This window comes from Castanea sativa, chromosome 11 (assembly GCF_040712315.1).
Source record: "Castanea sativa cultivar Marrone di Chiusa Pesio chromosome 11, ASM4071231v1".
In the NCBI taxonomy this organism is placed as follows: Eukaryota; Viridiplantae; Streptophyta; class Magnoliopsida; order Fagales; family Fagaceae; genus Castanea; species Castanea sativa.
Window position 1 is genome coordinate 41,531,549 of NC_134023.1, and position 21,950 is coordinate 41,553,498.

Consider the following 21,950-nt stretch of genomic DNA (forward strand, 5'->3'; position numbering starts at 1 on the left):
GAAAAGAGAAGGAAACCAAACGTTACAGAGAGACTGAGAGATAGAGAAATAGAGAGACAATGCTTTTTTTGTATTAGACTTATTCGTAGTTAATTTATATCAAGGCTGATTTACCCAAAAAAATAGAGAGATCGAGAGATGAATCATGCATTTAACCTAGATATTATTATTGTGCAAGAGGGTTTGTGACTTTGGGTTTGGGGTGGGCTTAGTTTAGGATTTATTAAAATAATTTTAAAAAAAACTTGGTCCATATTCTTTACCCTATATATAACCACACAAAAAAAAAATCAAGACCATTAATAATAGCTAGTTTGTTTATCACCTGCATAAATCTACTATTAATTTTTCAGCATTTACACCGTCACATGATAAATTGTGACCAAAAAGTTGGAATACTGCTACAGCCACAAACTATTTTACAATATTTTTACAACTTATTGATGTGACAAATTCATACTAGTTTTTACCTTTTATTTAGATTTACTACTAACATTATTTTTTCACTTACCAATAATCACTCACCATATTATCAATTTGTAAAAAAATTTATAAAATAATTTGTATACGTAGCATTACTCAAAACTTGTGAAATAAGCTGCGGTAATAAAATTTTAAGAGCATCTAATATATTGAGGGTAATTATTGGATACTCCCAAAGTACTATAAATGTGTGCTCTCTCTTTTACATAACTGTGAGTCTCACTAATTAAATTTATGGTAAGACCCACAATTTACGTAAGAGAAAAAAGTACGCAATAATGATACTCTTGGAATATTCAATTATTTTCCAACCTTTTAGGGGGCAGGCTATGCTCTGACCCTAAGAAAAATAATAAAAATAATAATAATAATAATAATAATAATAATAATAAAAATTGGTCCATATTCTTTACCCTATATATAACAAACAAACAAAAAAAAATCAAGACCAATAATAATAGCTAGTTTGTTTATCACGAATCTACTATTTTTTCTTCACCATTTACACTCTGTCACATGATAAATTGTAACCAAAAAGTTAGAATACTACTATAGTCACAAACTATTTTACAATATTTTTACAACTTATTGATGTGAAAAATTCATACTAGTTTTTACTTTTTATCTAGATCTATCACTAACATCATTTTTTCAGTTACCAATAATCACTCACCATATTATCAATTCGTAAAAAAAATTATAAAATAATTTGTATACATAGCATTACTCAAAACTTCTGAAATAAGTTGCAGTAATAAAATTTTAAGAGCATCTAATATATTGCATAGAGATGGAGAGTAATTATTGGATACTCTCATAGTACCATAAATGTGTGTTCTCCCCTTTCACATAACTATAAGTCCCACTAATTAAATTGATAGTAAGACCCACAATTCATATGAGAAAAGAGAGTACGCATTTATAGTACTCCTGAAGTATTCAATAATTTTTCAACCTTTTAGGGGCAGGCCATGCTCTAACTCCAAGAAAATAATAATAATAATAATAATAATGGATAATTTTTTATTAAAAATTATGTTTGAGGCCTTTGGGCCCTTCCCCTCCAAGAATAATTCATCCCTAGCCCCAGCCCAACAAGGAAATCATGCGCTTAACCTAATTTCAGCCAAAAAAAAAAAAAAAACGAAACAAAAAAACATAGAAAAGAAAAGAGAAGAGAAGAGAAATGAAACCTTATGGCATGTTTGGATGTTTAAAAAAGGAGGGGAGTAGAGTAGAAGGAAGGAGAGTAATTCAATTACCTTGTTTGGGAGTTTTTTAAGGAATGAGGAGGAGGGGTTTGAAGGGGTTTCAACTACCTCCAACCCCCTCATTTTTAATTCCCCCAAATTGGAGAGATTTGGAGGGAGAGTAGAGCACATAAAATTATTGATTAAGTAAATTACCTAATTTACCCTTATTATATTTATAAAATTACAATGTTAAAAACAAAGGGAAGGGTTAATTACTCCCTTCCCCCTTACTAATTATAAAAACATCCAAACAAGGTGGAGGGTAATTATTCTCCTCTACTCTCCTCCCCTCTACTCTCATCTACTCTCCTCCCTCTCTAAACTCCCAAACAGGCCATTACAGAGAGACTGAGAAATAGAGAGACTGAGCTTTTTTGTAATAGATTTATCTGTAGTTAATTTATATCAGCGGTAGTTTATCGAAAAAGGGGAAAAAAAAATAGAGAGACCGAGAGATGAATCATGCGTTTAACCTATATATTATTATCGTGCAAGAGGGTCTATGACTTTGGGTTTGGGGTGGGACTTAGTTTAGGATTTCTTAAAATAAATATAAAAAATAAAATAAAAATAAAAAACTTAGGTCATATTCTTTAAACTATATTAAAAAAAAAATCAAGACCATTAATGGTAGGTAGTTTGTCTATCTTGAGCATAAATTTATTATTTTTTCTTAATCATTCTCTCTTTGCCACGTAATAAATTGTGACAAAAATATTAAAAAATTATTTTATAATATTTTTATAAGTTATTGATGCAGTAATTTCATGCTAATTTTTACTTTTATCTGTCTTATCATTATCATTTTCTTTTATCTATAATCACTGGCCATATTATCAATTTTTTAAAAAATTTATAAAATAGTTTGTATGAGGGTCATTCCTCAAAAATTGTGAAATAAGCTGCGATAATAAGGAGGTGTTTGGTAAAGTAATTTAAGTAATGTTGTTTGAGTATTTTTGATATAAGTGTGGATGCAAAAGTGTGTTGAAATATGTGTAAGTGTGTTTAAAATGCGTTGTTTTGTGTTTGAGGATGCTTACCAAACAGGCCCTACAATTTTAAAACAACCGGCAGAGGAAGAGGTAGATTAAACAAGGGTCAGGACTCTCTCTGTAGACCATTAGTGGTGGTTCCGGACCAGATCTGACCGAATCGGGTTAGATCCGAGCTCTGGCACCGCCGGCCTACGATTTGCAACTCCTTCACTGACGACTCTTGCGAGGTTTCTCCGAGTAAGCCCCCCTGACTTCCTAGTGGTTGTGGTTTTTCTCTGTACAATGTTGTTTCTCCCCTGAGATTTTACCGATGCTTTTTATTTTATTTATTTTAATTTTCTTTAAAAAAAAAACAATAAATTCTAGGAACCATGAAAAAGAAAGTTGCTTCAAAAAAGCTTTGCAAATGATTAAAAGCTCTTAATAAAAAGTTAGCAAGCACACGAACCTGAACGGCTGAGCTGAGTTCCTGCTCCAAGAAGATTGGATTGATTCTGGTCTACAAAAGATACTAAGATACTAATATAGGAAAAACTTATTATAGTGGTCACCTGAAGAAATAATGCAGAAAATGGAATGAAAATAAGTTGCTGGGTCTGTTTCACTCTTTAAGATTCGATGAGATGATGTCCTTTTATTCCTTTTACTTTAGGGTGGGTTTGGATAATGATATTTGCGTTTTTCACATTTCAAACTTTTTTTTTATTTTTATTACTTGCACACGGATTTTAATAAAGGAACAAGAGGTTTACGCCCATTGTTTATACACTGTTTTGGTCACTTTTTTATTAAAAATAAAATTTGAAGTACTATTTATACATTTAAAAATTATTTTACTATAATGTTTTTAATTGTATCTAAACGGACCCTTAGCCTTCATTTGGGAAGCGCATTTTGCTTCATAGCAGTGACTTTTTTTTGTTTTTTGAGCACTGTTTATGAGTCCTATAAATTACCTTTTTTAAAAATTAATTTTAAAATTTGGTCCTATGGTACTATTTACACAAACCCTTCGAGTATATTTGAATTTGGTAAATGTTAGTCATTATTAGCATTAATATAGGGCTATTTTTATAAATATTTTATTGAGAGAATGGTAAAATAGCAAATATTGTTAACAATTTATTATATTTCTCGTAAAAGTGATTTTTAAACTTTATTATTAGAACAAAACTTATGTATAGTAACTTAGGTGTTATTATTTAGGTTTCCCTCTTAAAATTTAGTCATGAGCTATTTAATTAAAAAAATACACTTCCATCTCATAAAAAAAATACCTAAGTCTTACCCTTCTTATTATAGTTTATTAACAATTATTCTTAAAACATTAATTAACATAACCCTTTAAATTGACAAAAGAGTTGTTCACTTGTCTAAGAGTGCATAAAAAAAATAACAATATTTTCATTATAACTGAAGTATTTGTCAACCAGATCAAACTAAAAATAAAATAAAATAATTAAATATTATACCAAAATTTACCGTTGTTACCTTTTTTTGTCCTAACTAAAACTACAACTTTATTAGAACTTGTTGACTGCCATTCATTTTTAAAGTGAAAAAGTTGTAGAAAAGAATAGAAAAGTAGAGAACATAAAAATTATAAATTAATATTCTTTCTTATTTAGTGGCATAAAAAAATTGAAAGATAAGAAAAAAAAAAAGGAAGAAAGAAAAAGTCGCTTTGGCTCAAAAGTCCACAGGGAAGAATTAAAAAAGGACTAAAAGAGGGGCAAAAGGTATTCTATTGGTGGAGGGGATTAGGTATTATCTCTTGTCAGATTTGAATGATTGTTTTAACTTGAATTCACAACAGGGGCTACCTAGACTCTTCCAACTTCTGAATCTCCTGCTTCATATCTTTCTATGAACAAGTTTTTTATAGGACTTAAAAATATAAACTGGAAAATATTACACAAGGTTTTTTTTCTTGCTAACTCTCTCTAAGTCTCTTTTTCTCTCTTCTAGTTTGCCGAACTAAGAACCCAAGAGACCTATTTATAGGCAATAATTTACACAAAAATATTGTACATTCAGAAGATAATCTTTAAGTTGTAAGGGCCGACTTGTTCTTGACATTTGTCCAAAAAAGTGGGGGTCCTGGAACTGGAGTGACAATTGTCTTCTGGATGTAAGGATGCCAGTGCAGTAGATATTCGCTTCCGGATATATTGCTGACAATAGATAATTATGTTGTGAAAAAGGACGAGAACATCATGGAATAGTAGTAGTTGTGGTCTTAAAGGAAGAGGTACGGCAATAGAGAAAGGAAGAAAATCCAAAATAGGAGCTTTGTTGAAAAGTCAACAAAAGTGGCTCCTGACACTTTTTTTTTTTTTGAATATATATATATATATATATATATATATATATATATATATATCTTTTATATATCTATTTTTAGTCGTCCCACCCATCTCTACCTTGAAACTATTCTTCATCAACATTTGCATCTGGATCATGGTTATGGTAGTAAGGGTCATCATAGCCAAATAAAGGATCAGGCATTTCTCAATGGTCTTCATGTGGCCATTACTATTTGCAAACATCTGGGTCGGCTGGTACTATGTCTGGGAAGATTCCCTGATTGAGAGATTCTGTCATTGTGAGAGAATAGTGACAAGATATCCAAGACACGTCCACGTATGTGTGAAGAGTACCATCAGCATTAGTTACCCAATGTATATCTGGAGGGTGGAGGATTCCTTATGCTTGAACATTATTTTTGGAATTTAGTTTAGCTACTATACATGCAGAAGTAATTTTGCAACCAAAACGGGGGTGATCTATTTTGGGATACTTGAACCATTGGTCATCATGAATATTATTTTTCAAAATTTCAGCCCAGAATTTGTGAAAATATTTATTTTCACGAGGGAAAATGTATGAGTAGAATTCTGGTTCGAAGTAGAGGCACAAATAATACTCATTGGGTAAGTACCACATGTAGAGATAGTGTACAACAGTCCAGTTTGTTAGCCAAAATGCAAATGAAATTTTCCATAGTTGTTCAATGTCTGGGAAAATGGCAAGGAAATAACGTTGATGTTCTTTGAGGTAATCATGGAGGACTCTAATAATTCTTTTGGATCTGGCTTGAAGGGTCAAGGTCTTTTTTTGGTCTTTTATTTCTAGGGGAAGTGTTTATATCATATTAAGGATATCATTAAGAGCTGCAGTAGAGGGCCTGAGGATGAGGATGGATCTGTTATTGGATATACACATAAAGGTGGAGGAATTATTGTGGTATGAAGGACTAGAGGCTTTCTAGAAAGGTAATCAGTGATAAGGTTATCTGTATTTTTGATGTGTTTGACTTAGAAAGACCATTGTGAAAACCAATTTGACCATCTGAGTAACTGAGGATGTGGGAGCATTTTTCTTTTGAATTGGAGCATTTTAGGAAAAGAGGGCATGTCCATATCTACAAGAAAATTGTGGCCAAGGAGGTGAAACTAGAACTTTTCAATACCATGTTTGACTGCCAGGATTTTTTTGAAAATAGAATGGTAATGAAGCTTTGAAAGCTTGAATGCACCACTTTATATCCACAAATATTTCTTTTGCCATCAATTTCTTCAAAGAGAGCTGCTGCCCAATACTCATCACTTGCTTCTGTTTGTAAAAGTCGTTTGCTTGTTCCGGAATCTGCAAAAGGGGAAGTTTTTCTGCTAATTTTTTCAATTGTCGGACTGCTTCTGTATGAACTGGATTCCATTCTGGGGGAGATTTTTTCAACAATTTAGACAAACAATCCCTGTGTCGGGAGATTTTTGGGATGAAATCTGACATGTAGTTAACAATTCCAAGAAACTGCTGGATCTATTTGGTGCTAGTGAGTGTATCTAGAAATTCACTAAGAGGAACTGCTATGTGAGGTTGCAAAGTGTACTTTCCATCTGAAATGTTTATGTCCAAGAAGTCAATAGAAGATACTCCTATGACCATTTTCTTTTCTGAAAGCATTATCCCTTGAGCTTTTACTAAATTGTAGAATTCAGTAAGCAATTGTTCATGAGATGCTCTATCTTTTGAAAATCGGAGAATATCATCTACATAGATCAATGCATTTGACAAAAGCGGTTGGAACAACGTTACCATTGCTTTTTGGAATTGAGATGGAACATTTTTAAGATCAAAAGGCATTACGAAGATGGGACTGTGAGAGGGACACCGCAAATTATTTCTCTTCGGTAACGTCCATTATCATTATGACTAATCAACAAAGTGCAAGATTTTTGTCTCATTCAATAATAGATCAAAGCAAATATATATATATATATATATATATATATATATATATATATATATATATATATAGGACTGTGAGAGGGACACCGCAAATTATTTCTCTTCGGTAACGTCCATTATCATTATGACTAATCAACAAAGTGCAAGATTTTTGTCTCATTCAATAATAGATCAAAGCAAATATATATATATATATATATATATATATATATATATATATATATATATATATATATATAGGATTGTGAGAGGGACACCGCAAATTATTTCTCTTCGGTAACGTCCATTATCATTATGACTAATCAATAAAGTGCAAGATTTTTGTCTCATTCAATAATAGATCAAAGCAAATATATATATATATATAGGACTGTGAGAGGGACACCGCGAATTATTTCTCTTCGGTAACGTCCATTATCATTATGACTAATCAATAAAGTGCAAGATTTTTGTCTCATTCAATAATAGATCAAAGCAAATATATATATATATATAGGACTTTGAGAGGGACACCGCAAATTATTTCTCTTTGGTAACGTCCATTATCGTTATGACTAATCAACAAAGTGCAAGATTTTTGTCTCATTCAATAATAGATCAAAGCAAAAAAAAAAAAAAAAAAAAAAAAAAAAATATATATATATATATATATATATATATATATATATATATATATAGGACTGTGAGAGGGACACCGCAAATTATTTCTCTTCGGTAACGTCCATTATCATTATGACTAATCAACAAAGTGCAAGATTTTTGTCTCATTCAATAATAGATCAAAGCAAATATATATAGGACTGTGAGAGGAACACCGCAAATTATTTCTCCTCGGTAACGTCCATTATCATTATGACTAATCAACAAAGTGCAAGATTTTTGTCTCATTCAATAATAGATCAAAGCAAATATATATAGGACTGTGAGAGGAACACTGCAAATTATTTCTCTTCGGTAACGTCCATTATCATTATGACTAATCAACAAAGTGCAAGATTTTTGTCTCATTCAATAATAGATCAAAGCAAATATATATATAACTCAAATTAGAATTTCAAATTAGAGTTCCAATTTAACATTGTGTATCATAAATTATTTATTTCTTAATTTTAGAATAATATGTGAGACCACATTATAAATATTCATCTAAGTGAGTTATTAAGTACAAAAACTAAAGAGTTTAGAATAAATTAATTGTTTTAAAAAAATGCTTCACAATAATTTTTTTTTCTTAAAATATAACTGATAGGGTGCTGATTCAGCCTATCTCCAAGTCGTCCATAAAGGTCGTCCATAACCTAGCTACCATCGTAAACACCCTCAGGAACTTACCCAGAATTACCTCGTCGAAGGAAGAAGAGTTCTGGACGAGGTAAGCATCACCAGAATGATGCACTCGTCCAGATTGCTAATAACCTCGTCCTGAAAGAATTCGTCTGTTAGACGAAACAGCCTCTGCGCATACCAGTACACATTCAAGGAGTCCCAGGACGAGGGTACCATACTTAGGAAAATCTCCGAGCATGGCGTGACAATCCCTTATCCCACGCATAACCGCCAGGTATCCGTTGTGGAACAGAAGCATAACTCCCAAACGGTTATGCAAGTTACACTTGATTCCTACCTCTACCTCTCCTCGAATCTAGGAGAGGTTCCAATCTTGATAACCGCCTGTAAGAACACTATAAAAGGGCTGTTTTGGACAAGGCCAAGGTACGTGGATTTCTACGCCATAAAAGTTGGAACTCAGATAATATAGAGAGAAAAACTAACTTTGCCATCGGAGGATTTTTGGCCAGCAGCCCCGGTCGCCTTTGATTCGCTTTTCTTTCTTTTTCAGGCCGCAGAGAGAACCAGTAGTCCTTTGAAGTCCGGAGCATCCAGCCTACTAATCTTCTTTGCATCATCAATAACAATTTACATTTTATGCTTAATAATATCTTTACAAATTTTTTTAAAGAGTTAACAAAATATAAAAATAACTATCAATAATATTTAAATTATATATATATAAGAATTATATTATGCATCTTATTGTATATCTTTTAGTATATATATGCATATGCATGGGATTACAAGCTAGTTCAAGTATAAAAAGAGCCTCGACTTTTTTTTTTTTCATATCTAATTCTTTAGTAAATTTAATAAACCCTAAAACAAGTCATTTTTCAAATATTGAATCGCATAAAGATCAGCCTGTTGAATGGTTGAAGAATGTGATGGGGGACCTTGATGGAGTACTTGGAGATCAAAGACTGAACTTTGTATTGTAGGGCTGAGTAGACCCAAACCCTCGCGATCGCTTTCTCCGAGCTTGGAGTGGATTTCCTAACCTTGTTCACAGCCATTATTGGCAACCCTAGAAACTATTATAGCTTCTTCTTCTTCTTCTTCTTCTTCTTCTTTTTTGTAGGTTTTTAATTTGAGTTAAAAGTTATAATTCTTTTATGAAAAAAATAAAATCTCATAACACCTTTAGTAAACGGGGCAGGTTCAGGTTGTAGAGGCGGGTCAAGTTTGGGTTTAAAGAAAGCTGCCCCAAAACCCATGCCATTCCTAATTTAAATGACATAAAAGTAAAGTGTTGAAATATTGTAAAGGTTGATTAAAAATATTTTATGTCTCTCTTAAATAAATAATAATCTCTTTCAAGCCTTATGGGTGCTTCATCATAAAAAAATGGGAGTTCTAAACCATCAACCATTCTTATGAGACATACCCATATTGTACTTAAACAGAGGTTTAAAAACCATTTAAGAGAGAGGAAATAGAAAATATTTTTTATTTTATTTAGGTGTCTATACATACATACATACATACATATACATATACATATACATACATATATACATGCAATAAAGTAATGGAGAAGGGGGATTACTTGGAAAATTAAATGGATGACATAAATATAAAGTAAGGAAAATAAAAACCCTAGATGCCTGGGTGGGATGGGACTTCTTCCCTTGAAGGGTACTTCCCATACAAATCCTAGGAGATAGTCCAATAAAAGGCAAGGGGTGGCTAGCTTAGGTGTAACATGTTACACCTAGCTAGCCTCCCATTTTTGCCACCTTATTGGGCCTATATTGTCTTTTTCTTAGTTTATGGTCCAATTTTCACACAGAAGCTTGGAGGCCTTTCTTAGCTCCATTTTCTTCAAACTTTATGTGCTTGGGAAGCACTAGATGTCTAGTTTCCAATAGTTCTAACCTTGACAGATTTGGAGCTACAATTGTTGAGATATCGCACTCAGAAGGAAGGTGATGTAGTGCCAAAAAAAATTTGTGATGTTTTTCCTTAAAAAATTTGTATCTTCCAATCCGAGGAAGATTTCATTGAGCCTTTTTTATGAGAAGTGGCCACTTGCAAAGAGGTGAAACTATCACTAAAGCCTGGATCACTCTTCATCTTGGGTGGGGGAGGGTCTAGTCCTTGAGGGCCTCCCATTGTAGGAAATTCCTTACCCTTTCAAAATAAGTAAATTGGGAGCCCAGCCCATTACTGTTCCTTTTACATTGGGTTTGAGTACCACAGTTGTAGTTAAAAATTCATGACTCATTCACTTGAATTCTTGAATACGCTGAGCTTACATCGTTCCTATCATTTTCTTTGGTACTAATGTAATTTATTTGTCATCTTTTTTGCACGAAATTTTTTTTTTTTTGAGAAAATGGTAGATGACAACAAGGTGCTACTCTTCCAACTTCCTCTTTTTTATTTTGTGTTGTAGCTTGATTATTTATAATAGCTAGTTCACATGATATCACTGGTGGCTCCACGCAAAGTGCAGGGTGGTCACAGGACCACCCTGACTTGGAAAAAAAATTATAAATTTTAAAACATTTAAAAAATTTTATCCATAAAAAATATTTGGGACCACCCTAAATTTTTTTAGGCTCAACATAATTATATTTTGGACAAAATATAGCTACAAACTTGGTTATAGATTAAGACTACAACTCCACTCAATTTTTTTTTATTGGATGTGAATTTTGGCAAATCCACCATTGGGTTACATTTTTTTCTTAAATCCTCCATACTTGAAAATTTTCAAAAAGATCAAATATAAATAGTTATGTCATCACTCAAATCTTTAAATTTCAAATTTTTGTTGTCCAAAATTTTACATAAAAAAATAAGTTTATAGACTAAATAGTAAATAAATTCTGATTGACATTAAATTTGACATATGTTTTAAGAACATAAAGAACATACAATTTAACATTTAAATTTTCAAAATATGTAACCATGTTATCGTCACATACCCTTGGTGCGATGGTCACTCTACAAGTATAAGTGCTTGTGGCGTGTGGGGTGTGGGGGATAAGGGTCGGGATTCAAGTCTCCAGGAAGAAATTTTACACACATATACACTTAGATTAGACTAGAGTAGAAATTTTATCTTGTATAAAAAAATAAAATGTAACCATGTTAATTTGTTTAGTGGTAGTTGTAGCAAAAACCCAAGAAAATTTTTATGAAACTAAAATTTTGAAAAATATATAATGTGCAGCATTGATAATGAGACTATCATACAAAGATTTCAAAATAAGAAAATTCAAAAATGAAATTATAAGACTTCTTTCTTTGTGTGTGTATGTTTTTTTTTTTTTTTTTTTTTTATGGTCAATATATGAAGTTCTATTTTTATTAAATTTTATATAATTTAAGTTTCTTAATGACTAACTTGGAAAATATTTCTGGAGCCGCCACTGCATGCTATCTATATATTAATATCCTACTCACATGTACTTGTAATTATGTTTGTATGCCCTTCGACATGCTACCTATGTATATATCTCACTTTTTTTTTTTTTGTAAATATTCATTGGAGTTAATATTCACATGTTAATTATATAGTGAATAATTACTCACATGTATATATATATATGTGTGTGTGTGTGTGTGTGTGTACATATTGTTTGAAGACCTTTTCAAAAATAAAAAATGCCAAGTATTCCAGTTCTTCGTTAAAAAGATAACATTGGAAATAAATTAAAATGAAGTAGATAGGCGTTGTGGGGTGCTTAATACCTTCCTTACACAACCAAACTTCCGAGTCCAAGATTTTTGGTTTGAGATTTTTTGGTTTGCCTTAATCAAGGAACCCCTAAAATTTGGTTTAGTTAATTAGGCAACTTAAAATGAATTAGACCCATAGGTGACCAATTGCATTTAATACAAAATCAATAGTTGGTGGTGACTCCAAAAATAAAAATAAGAAAAAGTGACTCACACACGCACACCCCACCCGAGAGACAAATGCACATAAGAGTCACGTCGCCAAGAACCCAATGTGTGATTACCCAAAAAGAAAAGGGGAACCATCATCATTATTTTTTTCCCTTTTTGAGGGGCATCCACACTTTTTTCAATTTTTTGAATTTTTGGTCTTTGTTTTGACGCGTGAATTGGAGTCAGACAAAATACAATATCGAGAATGGGGAATTTACATTAAAATCTTATGTTTGTATCTTGTATATACGTATTTCAAGATAGATAATCTAATATTCTTTTTTTTTTTAATAAAACTAATATTCTAATTTAACATTAAAAAAAAAGTAATTATAGAAGGGATGGATCTCATTCTGACTGATCATAAATCTTTTATATTATAAGAGTCTTCTAAAATATAAGATAAGAATTTTGGAATTCACTACGAAGGAAACAAAATAACCATAAACCCCAAAAACCATATATCATATAACAAAGATTGGATCTTATGAAGGAAACAAAATAACCATAAACCCCAAAAACCATATATCATATAACAAAGATTGGATCTTATACAAAGGCAGAGTCAGGGATGGTTGAGCAAGGGCAATTGCCCCCCTAAAGTACTCATTTAACAAAAATTAGCAACTCTAAAACCACAACTTTGCCACGTGACGAGTTATAAGTAGTGGAGTTGTGGACCAACATGAACCAACCACTTTTACTTTATCATGCACAACTTGCTACGTGGGCAAATTGTAAGGGTGCACTCAGGACCTTACCATAGCCGACCCAATCATTTGGCACCGTAAATACCATACCACCGTAGGGGCCAATTGATTGAACCAAGGCCTATGAGCAGAGGGCAAAGCCTATTCCAATGCCAATGCAATGCAACCACTAGAGCTGAAGTCTAAAACCGAAGAAAGGTTTTATTAGGTTTTATTTTTACTATGTATGGATTAATATGGCTTTGTTTTAATAGGTTCTTATTTTTACTTGGATTATTAAAAAAAAGCATCAAAACGACGTTGTTTTGTGCTAGATTTTTTTTAAATTTTATTTCTACCCTTAATATAAATTCATTCTTTTCTCACCCCAACCCTAACTCTCTCTCTCTCAAAGTCCAAGTTCACTTCAAGTTCACAGCGTTACTTGTATAAGGGAGCTTTAAGTAGTGAATAGTGAGTCAATCTACACTCTACAGTCTTTATTTTTTCAGCATTTTGATTTTTGAGGGAGATTGAGACTAAGAGAGCTCTCACTCTTCAATCCTTTATTGAGAGGTAATCACTCACTATTTACCATTTTGATTTTAATATTCAGTAACCACTATTTTAAGATTTTTTGTTATATAATTAGCTTTTGTATTTATATTGAGAATAATATAATGAATTCCTTTTTATTTTTTGTTATTATCTTTATATGTAAAAGAAAGTTGTACATGGAAATCTGTGGGGAGTAGAAGGACCCAAGCGGGCATTTGGGCCCTTGGGCTCTAGCAAGGAGGGCCGATCTGTTATTGGGCTAAGAATTTGTTAGTACTGCGGATCGGCCCATACGCCGAGGGTCCGAGGACACATCCGAGGATGAGTTTCTCCTTGGACAGACCCAAGAAAACTCGCAGATTCAGTATGAAGGTCAAGGCAGAACTCTGGAAAGACTGTTGGTTAAGAGGGGGAAACCCTGAACCTTCTAGATACACCGATGTTAGAAAAGTATCATGAGCCAAGGCTGCCACCTCCACATTAAAGACTCTGCACCTACCTCCCTGGCCGCATTAATGGGGAAGTGACCCCTGAACAGTAGAGCTGAAGCTTTTGGTCACTATTCAAAGGCACTGAGGGAAGAAATATCTAGGGGGGAGGGGGATTGAGCAACACGTGGATAAAGTGTCAGGAAAGGAAGTATTTAAAGAGGGCCAGTCTGTAACTAAAAAGAGGAGGATGAAAAAATTGTAATCTTTAGGAAAGAAAGAGAAATAATATAACAGTAATCCTCGGCTCACGTCCGAGGAGGTCCATCGACAATTATCATTCATTATTTACAAGTGTTTGCACACCAAAGCCTGTTATCAAGTTCTCAGTACCTTTAATCTAAATTTCAAGCCCACGCTCTACAAATTTCATTGTTTAAGGCTCATTGGGCCTGAGCCCATAATTTTCTTTGGGTCCAGGTGCAATTGTGCACTTACAAAATCAATATAATTTTTTTATATCAATGTTTCTTTTACAATTTAACTCTGCTTTTTTTTTTAATATTTATTTTATTTAATTATTGAATTTGGGATGTTACATTAGTTGGTTGGTTGTGAAAAAAAAAATTGAGTAATAAGTAATGAGTAATGACTGTTATTGTTGCCTGTTGGACTTGATTGACTAATGATTGCTATTGTTGGATCTAGTTGTGACATTGATTAAGTAATGACTAATGAGTAATTTGAACTTGTGATTGAGTTAAGAAATGATGACATTTACTATGTATGAACAGGTTTGAAATGTTTTATACATGAAGACTTGAACAAGTTTTCACCCGTTTATGTATGAACATATTATGTATGAACAGGTTTACGTATAATGTATGGACAACTGGACATTGATGCTAAATAACTAGAGTTTGAAGTTGTCCATATACTTTGACAGCTTGCTAAATAAATAAAAGTTTCTATTTGTTTTAAGTCTTGAACAGGTTAATGTATGGATATTGGGCTTGAAAGCCTAATTTAATTTTAAAAAAATTAATATTTTAAACCAATCACGAAAAACTACACCGATGTAGGTTAGAAAATTGACTTTAGGTGGTGTGCATCGGTTTGAGTTATGGGAAAAGTTTTTTTTTTTTAGAGATAATTACAACATGCTGTTAACCCCGTAGCTCGAACATTTTCTCCCTTAAACCTCCAAGCACTTTGTGTATGGGAGGTGCCAATTCAGCTACAAGGCCTTCGGCAAGTTATAGGAAAAGTGATTCTTATCGGTTCGGTGAAAAATTCAAGAAAAAAACTACACCGACTAAACTGCACACACCTCTAGTAAGTCGTGACAGAGTTTATTATCCTAGCATTTGATATTAGTTTTTACTATCTAGGAACCAAGTGCAACCGAAAAACAGAGTAAAAGGCTTCCTTGGCAACCGAAAATCAAGGGGGAAAAGGCTTCCCTGGCTGACTGTATTCATGGAAAAAGGCCGCATCGAATCAAAGACTTTTTGTGTCTTTATTTTTTCCAAGTTTTTTTAGCTTTACACTATGCAAGAATAGAAATCACGGCACTTTTTGTGTTTTAGTGTTTATTCCAATATGGGTCCTATATTTTACTCTAAATAATTATTTAAAAGAAAAAAAAAAAAAAAACTACTATCTCCCCCCCCCCCCCTCCACCATATCTTGACTTTTCGGTTCAAATTTTGGGGTTTTAAGAACAAAAAAAGAAATATTGAGTCTTATATATTTTTCAAACCAATCAAGTAGTGAGATGTGGATACAACTTTATAGGTACTGATGAACCACTATATTCGTATCATCTAAAGGTGTTATTGGACGACCAAAGCACCATAAACAAGCATTTGATGTATGAGCCATTGAAAACGGACTCATGCGTATACATGATCATTGGCAAGATAATCAATCACCTTATTAAGACATCATAGATGTTACAAGCAAGGTTTTAAAAACCGGACCGGACTGGCCGGTCCGATCGGTTCAGTCGGAAACTGGTCTTTAATCCGCTCCGGTTATGGATAAAAACTGAAAATAGCTTAAAAATTAGAAAAAATAGAAAATCGACCGATTCAACCAAAGAAAAACCGGCATGGTTGAACCGGTTAATGACCGGTTGGAGTATTTTGAATTTTCCTAGCCTAAAACTATATCGTTTTGGTCCTAAACACTCTCACAGACTCACACACACTTCTCACAGTCTCACGCAGCTAGTCTTGCCTCAGCCTCCTTGCCTCACTCTCATCTCACTCTCTGCCTCACTGTGACTCTCTCACTCATCTCACTCAACTCAACTCAAGCTCATGCACGCATGCACCTCTCTTTGCCAAACTACCTCACACACGCAAGCACCTCACTCACACATGCAGCACGCCTCTCAGTCTGAACTCTGAAGTTCTGGGTTTTTTTTTTTTTTTTTTTTCTTTTTTCCTTCTCAGTCTAAGCTCTGCTCTATAAAACTGCTCTCTCCTTCAAGCCGAGAGAAATATATATATATATATATATATATATATATATATATTAAAACCTAGCTGAGGAGTGAGGATGAACTTCTGAATTAGGCATGAAGGAGAGAGCAATTTGAATCTACCACTACTACTTCTTCAGAGAGAGAGAGAGCTCTAAAGCAATTTTCTAACTTTTTCTAGATCTACTTTTGTTTAAGCCTTGAGAAATGTTAGGGACATACATTTTTGTACAATTTTTGTACAACTCGCCATGTGGCGAGTTGTGGCCAAAGTCGTGCAAAGTGTGTCCCTAGCATTTCCTTAAGCCTTTAAGGAGGTCAGAGGAGAAGACTTTATGTTTGTTTAGAGGTTTAGCATCAACGTGTTGTGACTCCCATATTCTTATTTGCACTTCGTAGATAACAACAACAATGGCTTGTTGCATTTTGCAAGACAAGCATAAAATATTTACATAATAAATACTAATATTTTTGGGAGAAATATTTAGGTGTGAAATTATGTTAACACTTAACATTGGTAAATATTTTTCTAAATAAATAATGGTTTTGTTAAAAGTTAAAAGTAAAAGAAAATTATATATGAATATAAAACCTTAAACCCGTTTTCATAAAACTTGAAAACCATAACCTTTTTTATTTGATAGTTTGTTTAGGGTAATTTCTTTTAATTTGAGTTAAATTTGACATTAAGATATTTCTAAAATGTTATATATATTTTTTTAGTAAATATCGATAGCTATAAAATTATTATATATTTAAATTTATTTTTTATAAATCAAATTTATAAGAAATCAAATTAAATATCTAAAATTTATGTATTGAGATTAATTTATGAAATGATATCTTTGTTTCTTTATTAAAAACTACAGTAACAACTAAAAACTACAGTAACAACTAACAACTACAGTCTTTTGTATATCTACAAGTCTAGGACAAACGTCAACATTTGCGACAAACTTTTACAACCGCACACAGAAGAGAAAGACTACTGATTTTAGCAATCCTATGAATAAAGATCTTAACTGCACCATGTGAGTCTGGTAGTCTAATGAAATTCTGAATGAACGACTACAACATTATCAAAAAAAACATTGTTAATTCCCTTAACTATAACCACTTGTGATATTTAGTCAAAACCTATCATCTAGCATGATGTGACGCTAGCCATGCACTTCTCGTGAGGTTTAAGTACCATTTGTGTTCGAAGATGTAGGTAGGTCAGTTTCGGTGCAGCTGGAGGTGTTTCCGAGAGATTGTCACATTAGTATTTTACTTAAAATTTAATACATCTTACTACATTTAATAATATTTTAAAAAGTTCTCAATTTGATTGAATTTATATATAAGTATTAAAATTAATTGAGTGTGATTGTGCTTATTATTAAATATGTAATAAATTTTTTTTTAAAATTTAATATGAATAAGATGATTTGACATATTAAGATTGAACGAATAAAATATAAATTTTATAACACCTCTTTACCGAATTTAATTCCATTTAAATTTGCGTTAAAACTTAAAATACAGGGTCAGAACTTTAACGTTGAGGGCCAACTAAGGAATAAATTGTACCTTTTATTTTTATATATTATATTCATGTTATGTACATAATTAGTGTAAAATATTACTATAAACACAATTTAATATACAATACAAGTTATTTGCTCATAGATTTATATTTTGAAATTAATAATAACTTATTACGTATAATAATTAAGATAAAAAATTAATAATAGGTTAAAGATTATTTAAAAATTAGACAAACAATCAAACATTACATTATTTAATATATGCGATAGATTTATGGTTTTACAAAATTAATAATCGTTGATTATATTTATATGTTATGTAAAATTTATATTAATTTAAAATTAAATTAAGGAATACGAGAAGAAGAGTTCTTGATAGTAGAGAAAAAAAAAAGTAGTAGTTAATAACTTAATATTAATGAACGTTGCAAAGAGTATGAGCATCTCCAATAAGCGCTCTAAAGCCATTTATGGAGAGTAAAAACAAAAAAAAAAAACAAAAAAAAAGCCCTCCAACAACCTCTCTCTATCTCCAAATTTTTTTTTAGATTTGCTACAGTAGCTCTCAGGCTTGGAGAGCACTGTAGCAATTATTGTAACTCCTCCAAACAATTTATTTCCTTAAAATATTACCCGGTTGAATAAAAAAAAAATACTTTTTTCTCTTTCCTCCCAATCTCTTTCTCTCTTCTTCGTCTCAACGGCTACAAAACACAAAATACAATCCAAACACGAAAATAATTTTTCTCAAAAACCAAATGAAATCAGAAAAATAAAAGGAAAAAAAATAAGAAAAAAGAGAAAAGAGGGAGACCTGTTCATGAGCAAAATAATTAATTTAGTCTCAATAATCACAACCGATTAAAACATTAATCAAACTCAAAAACACAATCTTAAAATTAATCAAATCATAACAATAAAAGCAACAAAAAAACAAAAAAGAAGAAGAAGAAGAGAGAAGCCATCTGACCCACGGTGGAGCAAGCAAGCAATCCACGGTGGAGCAAAAAAGAGACAACACCTCTGTGTCCTTCGATCAACAGTGGAGCAAGCAATTAAAGAAAAAAAAAAAGGAGAAGAAGAATAGAGAGAGCTGGAGAGAGCGAAAGAGGAATCCGGAAATGAGAGAGGGAGAAGGGGAGAAATGTTCCAGAGAGTGGAGAGAACTAGAAAACAAAATGTCAAATAAAGAGTGAAGATAGATATAGGAGGTGGGTGAACATGTCTGGAGGAGAAAAAACAAGAAAAAAAAAACTAAAGAAAGAAAGGAAAAATAATATAAGGAATAAGAAATCAAAATTACATCATTATGATATTTTTACAATAAATTTTAAGTGATAAGTTGTTATTAATTAATATAAATGAGTAAAAAAATAATTTAAATGATGGGTTCAAATTAGAACCAGTAACAACTTACTATATAAGATTTTGTTGTGAAAGTATTGCGAAAAAATGTTATAAACGCAATATTTCTCATTAAAAAAATATAATTGTTAATGTTGTTTGGAATTTGAAAAATATTTATTGTGATGTGTTCAAATTAAAATCAATAATAACTTACCACATATGATTTATTGTGAAAATATTGTAAAATATTGAGAACGTAGCACTTCTCATTAAAATCAGATGAATAAAAGAAGATTGAAAAAGAAATATTAAAGAAAGAATGAATAAATAATATTTAAATAGAATGGAGAAAATGATAGAAAGTCTATTGAAAAGTGTATATAAAAAAGTAAGTAGGCAAGAAGTAAAATAAACTATCCACTCTACAAACAATACAAAAATTTAGAGAAAGTGCTGGAGACGCTCTAAGCCTTTTAGCCATACCCATGTTCTTGGAATTGATGCAAGGAGTAAAATAATTTTCAACTTGCAATATGAATTCTGTAAAGCACTAACCTTCAGAGACAACTAAAGTAAAGAAGAAAAATAGAAAAGCAAATCCAATAGAGAAAATCTGAGAAGATATGGAAGAGAGAGAGAGGTGCTAATTAGAAAAGAGTCAATGACTCACTCATGGGCACCGTGTGGATTACCTATAAGTTCAGTATGAACTGTTCAAATGCAGTTTTATTGGTGTGTAACTCGTTGAGGATGAAGAAGAACAGAATACTTCTTCATCATCAATGGCAAAGTAAGTAAGAGAAGGTTTATTTTAAAAGTTTTTTTAAAATAAAAAAAATAACTAGGAAAGAGCAAAATGTTGAACTTTTTTCTAAGATTTTTTTTTTCAAATTAAACTTTTAAGATAATTGTTAAAATAATTATATGATTATAATAGGTGGATGAATATCCAATTAATTTGCCACTAGTAGAATTGTAAACCTATTATAATCAGAGGATACAAAAGGATATTTACTTGAATTTTTTTTATCAAAGAATTTAGGATAATTTATAGAGGAGTCTATATATATCAACTTAAAATATATATATATATATATATATATATATATATATATATTGGGGGTTCATAACGTGGCTCTGCCACTAATTCTTATGTGATTACAATAAAATATCATAATATATTTATAATAAATTTAAAATTTCTTAAGATGTAGTATTAATTTTCTTAAGAATTTAAAAGCATCATTGACTTGATTAATGAAGAATAAACAATTTCTATCTTTTCTAAGAGCTATTAAATTCAATACTATTTGAATTTAATATATAACACCTAAGTAATTGTATCTAATTTTGATATTTGATTTTAATTTATGATGTGGTTTAGTCCTTAATTCTTCAGTGTCACAAATGATCTTAGATATTTCTAGAAAATGTGATTTTTTTAATTATTAGGAAAAGAAGTAGTTTTTGAAAAGTATATTTTTTCGATTATATATATATATGACCTCTCAATAATTTTCCACATCAGTATTTTTTATTTATATTTTTTAATTTGATCTTTCGATTTTATAGCACCAAATTGTAGAAAATTTATTAAAATTTTTTTTAAATTAAGTTTAATTGTTTGGTGCCATACAATCACTATTCTTAAAGGAGACTTAAATTATCACCTAATCAGGAAATTTTTAAATAATCCTAACAAACTATATAATAACTCCATTAATATAAATCTATCCCAAAAAATGGAATATATTACCATTAATTTGATAATTTTTATGTTGATGACATTTTTCTTAAATCTATCATATTTCCTTATATCTATCAATCACATTTTCTTTCTCTTCTTTTTTTCATTTTTTTTTATATTAACGTTGATTAGAAATTATAATTTCAATAGGATTGAAACTCTATAATTATATCAAATGAGACTCAACAAATATATATCATTTTTAATTTCAATAGGATTTAAATTTTATATCAAATGGACTCTACCAACATATTCATCTTTAAAAAAAAATTATATAACCAAATTTGATTAGGAATCCATAACCCTAATCAAATTTGCTTAGGAATCCATAACCCTATATTATATTATAAATAGTTTTTTTTTAGTAATTATTTGTTACAATTTCAACTCAGCTTTTCATTCCTATATTATATTTTCAATAGTTTTTTTTTTCCGATTATTCTTCCAATACCACTCTGCTGTACAATCTCTTGCATTGATTTTGGTTCTTGGAGCGCCTTCAAAACAAAGGTATGTAAAGTTTTCTTATCAGTTTTAATGTTGACATACATGAGAGATATTTTGGTCAATTAGAAGAAGTTTGATGAAACATAAAAAGAAAAAGAACTAAAGAACGCACAATTTGAAAATAAATAAATAAATAAATAGTGATTATATTAGGCAAAGGCTTTTGGAGATTGTTGTTTTTATTTTTGGAATTCTTAATGTTCATGTATATGTATGTACTGGGTTTAATTGAATTGGAATTATCTTTGAAACTTTGATTTTAATTGAATAATGAAAATGGCAGAAGAAATATGTTCTAATATTTGGAGTCTTCTGTATATGTGTTGTTGTAGTTTAAATTTCGTATTTGAATTGTTAAATTGTTAATTCATAGTTTCATTGTTCATCTATTAATCATGAACAATAATATTGCTATTTGCAACCATCACGATATGGTA

The 21,950-nt window shown here is 31.2% G+C and overlaps 1 protein-coding gene across 2 annotated transcripts in view; it reads right to left on the reverse strand.

Annotated features, from left to right (window-relative positions):
* LOC142615207 (uncharacterized) overlaps positions 1–3,401 on the reverse strand; it is a 38,650-nt gene extending 35,249 nt beyond the window's left edge. The window contains exons 1-2 of one of the 2 annotated variants that reach the window (XM_075787918.1): positions 3,183–3,401; positions 2,780–3,030 (exon numbers count right to left, since the gene is read on the reverse strand). The gene's annotated coding sequence lies outside the window, so the exon portion shown is untranslated. The remainder of the gene's footprint in view (positions 1–2,779; positions 3,031–3,182) is intronic. The other variant, XM_075787917.1, reaches the window with a different exon arrangement.
* Between the last annotated feature and the right edge of the window lie 18,549 nt (positions 3,402–21,950).